This window comes from Physeter macrocephalus, chromosome 13 (genome assembly GCF_002837175.3).
Source record: "Physeter macrocephalus isolate SW-GA chromosome 13, ASM283717v5, whole genome shotgun sequence".
Classification (NCBI taxonomy): Eukaryota; Metazoa; Chordata; class Mammalia; order Artiodactyla; family Physeteridae; genus Physeter; species Physeter macrocephalus.
Window position 1 is genome coordinate 51591314 of NC_041226.1, and position 9608 is coordinate 51600921.

General features: G+C 43.6%; 1 long non-coding RNA gene across 1 annotated transcript in view; it reads right to left on the reverse strand.

Moving 5' to 3' along the window:
• LOC129392680 (uncharacterized) overlaps nucleotides 1-9608 on the reverse strand; it is a 61429-nt gene that overhangs the window by 29701 nt on the left and 22120 nt on the right. The gene's annotated exons all lie outside the window — the stretch shown is intronic.

Genomic DNA, 9608 nt, shown 5'->3' on the forward strand with positions numbered 1-9608 from the left:
ATTGTATTATATATGTGTGTATGTATGTGTGTGTGTGTGTATATATATATATATATATATATATATATATATATATCACAACTTCTTTATCTATTCATCAATCAACAGACATTTAGGTTGTTTCCATGTCTTAGCTATTGTAAATAAAGCTGCTATGAACACAGGGGTGCAGATATCTTTTCAAGCTAGTGTTTTCATCCCTTTGGATATGTTCCCAGAAGTGGGATTGCTGGATCATATGGTAGTTCTATTTTTAATTTTTTGAGGATCTTCCATACTGTTTTCCATAATGGCTGTACCAATTTACAATTCCACCAACCGTGCACAAGGGTTCCTTTTTCTCCACACCCTTGTCAGCATTTGTTATCTCTTGTCTTTTTGGGGATCATTCTAACAGTTGTGAGGTGACATCTCACTGGGATCCTGATTTGCATTTCCCTAATGACTAGTGATGTTGAGCATGTTTTCAGGTACCTGTTAGTCATTCATATATCTTCTTTGGAAAAATATCTGTACAGAAGCTTTTTAGTTTGATGTAGTGCTTTAGGTGTCATATCCCCCCCCAAAAAATCATTGCCAAGACCCATGTCAAGGAGCTTTTTTCCTACATTATCTTCTAGAATTTTCATGAAAAACACATATTTTGAGAGCTGATATCAGAAGCACACTTAGATAGGAAATTGTCTTCATTTAAGAAAAATACCTTGACAGGTAAATTTTGGCAGGAAAGATGAGTCCCAAAGACTCTGACTGTAATGAGAAAAAGAAAGAGAGATCTAGTTCCTCTGCATGAGAGGTACACATACATTTGGAGATCAGGGTGAGCAGAGAAGAATAAGTCGGGTAAATGGGGCAAAGGCAGTCAAACAACATGAAAAAAGATTTCAGCTTGCAGAAAAAGGTGGCCAGTGAGAGACTCCTGGTGACAGGAGCTGAAGGACATTTAAAACAGGAATGGGTCATCTTTAAGTTCAAATTGTTTGTATTTATGAGACGTGAGAAAGACCTAACACTTGGGTAAAGCCTGATACACACACAAAGGGTTTGTGTTAAGTGGTTTGGCATCAAATCAAGGAAACGAAGCTGAGTTCCAGGCAGGAGTTAAGATGAAGTAGAGGGAAGAGGGGAACCATGGAAATGAGATAGAAGTGAATGTAGGAGTTCAGAGGCTTACAGCTTGGAGCCAAAATGAAAATATATACCTTCAGGAATTTGCAGAAACCTTGGTCATGAGGTTGGGCTTCCCAGCATATGTGCAGTGAAAGGTGAGGCCATATTATTTAAATCCCAAAATCCAAGTGTCTTGGCTTAGGTCTGCCAAGAAGCAGACATGATTGGACGTTTAAGAGATTTAATGGGGAAACACCTGTGAAAGAGCAAGGGGAGGGAGCTGGAGAAGGTAAGAAGAGACTTCAGAGAGAGATGCAGTTCCGACACTCATGAAAGAAGAGGGGCAAGGAAGGAAAATTGGGTGGAAAGAGCCTCAGATCACAGAGCAGTTCCACAAAAGATTCAGCCAAGTTGGTGGAAAGTCCTCAAGTCAAATACACTGTTGGAGGAGTCCTGAAATAATGCCCGGATCTTCCATACTGTTTTCCATAATGGCTGTACCAATTTACAATTCCACCAACCGTGCACAAGGGTTCCTTTTTCTCCACACCCTTGTCAGCATTTGTTATCTCTTGTCTTTTTGGGGATCATTCTAACAGTTGTGAGGTGACATCTCACTGGGATCCTGATTTGCATTTCCCTAATGACTAGTGATGTTGAGCATGTTTTCAGGTACCTGTTAGTCATTCATATATCTTCTTTGGAAAAATATCTGTACAGAAGCTTTTTAGTTTGATGTAGTGCTTTAGGTGTCATATCCCCCCCCAAAAAATCATTGCCAAGACCCATGTCAAGGAGCTTTTTTCCTACATTATCTTCTAGAATTTTCATGAAAAACACATATTTTGAGAGCTGATATCAGAAGCACACTTAGATAGGAAATTGTCTTCATTTAAGAAAAATACCTTGACAGGTAAATTTTGGCAGGAAAGATGAGTCCCAAAGACTCTGACTGTAATGAGAAAAAGAAAGAGAGATCTAGTTCCTCTGCATGAGAGGTACACATACATTTGGAGATCAGGGTGAGCAGAGAAGAATAAGTCGGGTAAATGGGGCAAAGGCAGTCAAACAACATGAAAAAAGATTTCAGCTTGCAGAAAAAGGTGGCCAGTGAGAGACTCCTGGTGACAGGAGCTGAAGGACATTTAAAACAGGAATGGGTCATCTTTAAGTTCAAATTGTTTGTATTTATGAGACGTGAGAAAGACCTAACACTTGGGTAAAGCCTGATACACACACAAAGGGTTTGTGTTAAGTGGTTTGGCATCAAATCAAGGAAACGAAGCTGAGTTCCAGGCAGGAGTTAAGATGAAGTAGAGGGAAGAGGGGAACCATGGAAATGAGATAGAAGTGAATGTAGGAGTTCAGAGGCTTACAGCTTGGAGCCAAAATGAAAATATATACCTTCAGGAATTTGCAGAAACCTTGGTCATGAGGTTGGGCTTCCCAGCATATGTGCAGTGAAAGGTGAGGCCATATTATTTAAATCCCAAAATCCAAGTGTCTTGGCTTAGGTCTGCCAAGAAGCAGACATGATTGGACGTTTAAGAGATTTAATGGGGAAACACCTGTGAAAGAGCAAGGGGAGGGAGCTGGAGAAGGTAAGAAGAGACTTCAGAGAGAGATGCAGTTCCGACACTCATGAAAGAAGAGGGGCAAGGAAGGAAAATTGGGTGGAAAGAGCCTCAGATCACAGAGCAGTTCCACAAAAGATTCAGCCAAGTTGGTGGAAAGTCCTCAAGTCAAATACACTGTTGGAGGAGTCCTGAAATAATGCCCGCACCGTGCTGGTAGCAGCCCACCAAAAGTGTGTACTCGGTGCAAACGTGATAGTAGATCCAGGGTGGGCAGCAACTGGGGCTGTCAATTAGCCACGCTCCCAGAGCAGGACATTGGAGCTGCACATTTTCATCACCAGCACCCAGAGGTACCGCAGCTGATAGGAATCATGCCTGATTCATCATTGGATACTCAACTGCTCAACAAATGTTTGCTGAATCGCTAAAGTGATCCAACCTGCACATCAAACACTCATCCTAAATAATCTTCAAAACCAAATGTTGTGCACATGAGGATTCATGATGTTATTCTTTCTATTTTGTGTATTTAAAATTTCCCTTAATAAAAAAAGTTTATTACAGGGAATTCCCTGGTGGTCCAGTGGTTAGGACTTGGTACTTTCACTGCTGGGGCCCGGGTTCGATCCCTGGTAGGGAAACTGAGATCCCACAAGCTGTGCAGCACAGCCAAAAAAAAAAGAAAAAAGAAAAAGAAAGTTCATTACAAATATTATTTAGAAACATTATTGTGTTTCCTCAAAAAATTAAATATAGGATTAATTAAATCTAGCAATTCCATTTCTGGGTATATACCCAAAAGAATTGAAAGCAGGGACTCAACCAGCCCTCTTCATTCTCAAGTTCATAGCAGCACTATTCACAATTGCCAAAAAGTAGAGACAACCAAAATGCCCATCGGCAGAAGAAGGGATAGACAAAATGTGGTTTATGCATACACTGGAATACTATTTGGTGTTAAAAGGTAAAGACATTCTGACACATGCTACAACATGGATGAACCTTGACAGCATTATGCTAAGTGAAACGAGCCAGTCACCAAAATGCAAACACTCTACAGTTCCACTTACATGCGGTAACCAGAGTAGGCAAGCTCACAGAGACAGAAAGTAGAATGATTGGTATTCACCGGGAACTGGGGGGAGGGGGAAATGGAGAGATAAGGTTTAATGGGTACAGAGTTTCACTCTGGGGAGAAGAAAAAGTTCTAGCAATGGATGGTGGTGATGACTGCACAATAATGTGAATATACTTAATGCCACTAAAGCACACAGCTAAAAATGGTTAAAATGGTGAAGAGCATCTTATGCATATTTTACCACAATGCGCCGCATGGCCTGTGGGATCTTAGTTCCCCAACCAGGGATCGAACCTGTGTCCCCAGCAGTGAAGCTCAAAGTCCTAACTACTGGACCGCCAGGGAATTCCCCAAAATATATTATTCAGAGGATATATCTGACAGGGAGAAGAAGGTAAACAGGGCTACTCCACGTGACCACGTGGTCTCATGGCCCGAGTCCACCTCTTTGCCTCCAGACCCCTAATGAAGTCAGTACAGCTCCCGACTTCTCCTAGCCCAGCCATTTGGCTGGTGGGCTGGGTCCAGGGCTCTCCCTAATTGTTTTCTTCCCAAAGTCTGCTTAGGGCAACTTCTCAGACTCCACACAGGAGCTTCGCAGCCATTCCCAGCCAGCTGACCCCACCATAGGCCGCAAAGCCCAGGAGTCTGCAGCTTCTTAAACCCCAGACGCTGGCCCCGTGCTTTGGCCCCTTTAACTGAGCTTTTGCTTTTTAAAAACAAAAGTTAACTTGTTATGGTAAAAGTAGCTTGATGGCATCTCTTTCCCTCAAAGGCTTCTGCCAGGACGATGGAGTGAGAAAGAAAACCCAGGTGAGAAGCAAATTGAGTCTTTGTCAGGAGGGGGCTACAGTGGGCTGGCCCCAGGGGGGTGCCTGTTCTCCGTGTTAAGAACAAACAGGATAAACGGAGGAGGGGGCAGGGGGCAAGCCTGGGTGTGCCTTTGGTACCTGCTTCCCCTCTTCTTTTGCTCCTGCTTCTCAGCCCTGATCATGACACCCTTCTCGCTTTCTGCTCTGCTTCAGGCACCAAATGACTGCAGATACCCTGTCCTTCTCTCCATTTCCATCTTCCTTCCTGCACATCTGTCCACTCACTCTATTAATTTTATCATTCTAGAAGTTCCAAGTCATCAGGAAGCCTGAGTTCAGAGTTTGGGCTCCACATCCTATGTGTTCGAGGCAGTGCATCAAGTGTGTCAAATAAGATAATATGAAATCAGTAGGACATGTGTGATCAATTATGCTTATAAAGGTGGCAAAGACAGCTAACCCAAGGCACCAAAAAGCCTATAAATCACCTAGATTGATTTATAGATCAAGGCACCTGGGTCTATAAACTGTTCAGAAGGTCAGGGGAAGAGGACAGAGAGGGCATAGGATGTTCAGATAAAGGATGCAAAAGTGTGGCCCTTCCCTACAGTGATGATACCCAAGAGTGCCTGGCCCCCTCTGCCCCCTGAGCCACTTGGCATGTTAGTTTCCTTTTAGGTAATCCAAAACCAGTTGTAAATAGTTTAAGCAGAAAAATATATGATTAAAAGAGATTAATTCACTTACAGAAAATTTAGAAAAGCCCCTCAGTAGGCTTGGGGGCTAGGCAACCAAGAAAATGCCCCAAATCACACTGAATCAGCCCAGTGGTTACAGAGAGCTAGGCGACCACAACCTACACTGCCAGCGTGGGCACGCCAGGCTCCCCTCGCTCCTCTGCAGCAACCGTCTCCAGAAACTGGATGCTCTTCCCACAACACTAGCCAAAATGCACCTCACACCATCCCTGGCTTCACCGGCTTCCAGTTCAAAGTCTGACTGGTGGGACCCACGTCACATGCCTGTGCCCTAACTGGAGGGATGCTGGGCAAGGGCCGGGGGGACGGGTAGGTCTCTTCATTGGGGAATTCTCCACTCATGGGCACAATATTCACAGGTCCTACTTATGACTGTTGAGCACTCAGAAAGAATGGAGGGGCTTCCCTGGTGGCGCAGTGGTTGGGAGTCCGCCTGCCGATGCAGGGGACGCGGGTTCGTGCCCCGGTCCGGGAAGATCCCACATGCCGCGGAGCGGCTGGGCCCGTGAGCCATGGCCGCTGAGCCTGCGCGTCCGGAGCCTGCGCTCCGCAACGGGAGAGGCCACAACGGTGAGAGGCCCGCGTACCGCAAAAAAAATAATAATAATAAAAAGAAAAAAGAATGGAACATGTGCCTGGGGGCACTGCGGCCACCAAAATGCCCTCCTACTTCTATTACTCCACAGCAGTGTCTCACTTTGCTACCTAGAAAATGAGATTCTGCCCTTGCTAAGAAATTAAGAAAAGCCAATCATGTAGACTCAAAAACCCTCATTCACTAGTACCAAAAGTACCCACAACCTTCAGAAAAAAGAGCAAAGTCCTCAGACCACCATTCAAAGTCGTCCACAACAGGCTCCCGGTCTGCCTTTCCAGCATCTCCACTTACCTTCCAAGATTCTCTACCCTCCCACAGCCATGCTGGTGAGCTCTGGCCGCCCATCCTGGGACCCAGCACGCGCTTTCACCTTGTTTCATATCCCTACAGGGCCAGCCACCATCCGCTCAGCCTACCCAAACCGTATACCCCTCAACACACAGCTCTGGTTCCACATCCATCACCCTCCATAATTCCCCAAGAGGAAGGACTTCTCCTCAAACTCCAGTGGTATGTAGAAAACATATCTGTGGTTACCAAGGAGGAAGGGGAGGGATAAACTGGGAGATTGGGATTGACATATACACACTGCTATATATAAACTAGATAAATAATAAGAACCTACCGTAGAGCACAGGGAACTCCACTCAGTACTCTGTAATGACTTATATGGGAAAAGAATCTAAAAAAGAGTGGATATATGTATAATTGATTCACTTGGCTGTACAGCAGAAACTAACACAACATTGTAAATCAACTATCCTCCAATAAAAATTAATTTAAAAAAACTCCAGGGGTAACTATTACCTCATGCTCCACTGTCAGTAGATCATGTACCATGTGACATTACTTCTATCATTGTCTCAAACTCTTCTTTGTGTCTTTTCTTATTTATTTATTTATACATAAATACATCTTATCTCCCCAATCAGCCACTAAAGCCCTTAATGGCAGAAGCTCTTGTTAGATTTCTTGGAACACCCATAGCATTTCACATGAGGCTTCATTCATTGCAGGCAGTCCGTAAGATATGTGACTTTAAATTTACTTTACTCCACAGAGTTTTTACTTATCAAGGTGACAATGTATATATACCCTTGCTTCTTAGCATGGCCCTGCTCCGCATGCTGACACTTGTGCATTTTCTTAAGTAGAACACAGGGAGGAAGAAGTCAGCAGTGGATTCTTCCCCAGCAAGCATGCTGGCAGAAACAGAGATAACACCTCAGCATCTCTCATTAATCTGGACACATTGGCCCAATATTTATCGGAATAGTGCTGATTAGGTGTTAGGTATTCTGAGAGCTCACAAATCCTTACGGCAACTCCATCAAGTAAATGACATTATTTCCATTTTACAGATGGGGAGCCTGTGTAAAACTCAACCGGGGTCACACAGCATGTACGGGACAGACCCAGGATTGAACCCAGAAAAGCCAGTTCCAGAGGCAGTGCTTTTGACTACTGGCTAGTGACCAAGATACCCTCTTTCATATTGCAAACTTAATCATGGTGTCTACAGAAAGAGTATATTCTAAGAATTTCAAAGAAAAATTTCACAAAACATTTTGTTTTAACATGGCGAATGGTTCAACAGAAGAAACCTTACCAGTATTTCTCTGTTTCTAATTTTATTTGAGGGGACTTCAGAGAGCACATGCTGAACTTCTTCTCACCCTTCCTAAAGAGTCAAGTCAGATAAAACAAGTGAGAGAAACATCTGCCTCTTTGTGGCACAGAGATTCATGTAGAAACATCTCATACATTCAAAAGTGTCTATGAAGAAACGAAACTTGCCCTCACCTCTTCAAATTAATGGTATGCTAATCATTCTATCTGAGGTACGTCTGAGAATAAACTCCAAAAGCCTTCGTTTTCAAGAAAATACTACGAGTGTGGTATAGATGGGTATCTACATCCTAGAAATCAAATACTAATTCAAATATTTATAACAAGAGTTAATGGGAAGCTTAACATTTTCTAGTGGCCCAAGTCAAAAACCCTTTTTTGCCTTCTTCTTTTTCATTCTATTATGCTCTGTTCATCCAAGGAGAGTATTACTGGTAATCTCTTGCTAGGTGCTTGACTCTCTTCTCTCATCAGAAATATAGTTGACTTTATTTTTCCTACCTCAGTGTTTCCTACACAGGATGGTAAGCTTCCAAACATCAGTGTCTAATTAAAAAGTAAGATCTCAATAAATATGTTATGCTTTCAGCTTTCATTGGGGGAAACTATAAAATTACAGAAAATCCATTTACTATGGGAATGTTGTGCCTTCCCTCTTCTGGTGTTTTCTGGAAGCAGGCACCACATGAGAAAATGTCTCTAAACTTCTGTTCTACAAAAAGTTTTGCCTCAAAATCATTTGTCTTACAAACAATGAAAAGTGATCATGTTTTTTATTTTACCTTGGCCACCAGGAAACTCAGGACCAATTTCAGGCCAATCATATTTATCTATTTTAGATACAACTAGAATTGAAGCCATTTATGACTCAGTGGGCCAGTTAACAATTTATTGCTTCTCAGCTCTAAATGCATCCTTTTTGTCTGCTCTGTGCCCTTTAAATGTTTTTCCTTTGTCAGCTGGCCCTGTTAACCTTTATCAGCAGTGGGCTCTGGAGAGACAGTTCAGGATGAAAGGATTTTGTTTCCTGGTCTGGTGCTTGCTCTCCAGGCTCCTGCAGGGTGCACAGCTTCTCTACGGTTCTCTGACAGCACACGTGGCTTCCCCAGCGCCCAGCACCTGCAGCAGAAGCAGCTTCCCCAGGCCCCAGGGACTCCTGCAAGGCACAGTGGTCAATATCGCCCAGCAGCCAGCAGCTTCCCCAGCATGCCTTTGGGATGACTTATAGCAGAGTCAGAGTTTCTCCCGTCAGGCGCCTCCCTGTGTGCTCGCCACCCAGTGAACAACTTACTTCAACACCCTGGAGGGCAGATTGCCAGCAAGTTCCTGGGGGCAAATTTCTAGATAATTCTACAGCACAGCATCACAGAGACTGCTCTGCTATCCAGTCAGCCACAGCCGTGCCAACCAGGACTGGGTCTCAGCCCTGGGGAGTCCTCCTGCCACTCTATCTCTTGGAATAGTGTCTGCTCCACATCTCTGCTATTCCGAGATTCTACAGAGTTCTCTTGACTTCCTCCCAGGCAGCCCTTTGTTGCTTCAATTCCCTGTTACAGTCAATAATTCTTTACATTAAACTTGCCATGTTCAGATGACTGTGTTTCTCTCTCCTGATCAGTTCCAAACTGAGAGGCTTAGCACATGTGCATTTTATGTTTTCTTCCTACCCTGACATCTTCCCAAAAATGTTTTACACCGTGGTTCTATTATTTTTAAATTTAGATTTTACTTTATTGTGTGTATGCTTTCTTTAGTCTACTTTAAAGTGTTTGTGGAATTTAAAGGTTATTAATTCACTGAAATGTGTATGCAAATGAGGGTCATGCCTATTTAATTTGCTGTGTACCCTTTCCAGAAAAGAACCAGACTCAATACAGTAGACCAATTTTTTTTTTTTTTTTTTTTTTTTTTTGCGGTACGTGGGCCTCTCACTGTTGTGGCCTCTCGCGTTGTGGAGCACAGGCTCCAGAAGCGCAGGCTCAGCGGCCATGGCTCACGGGCCCAGCCACTCCGCGGCATGTGGGATCTTCCCGGACCGGGGCACGA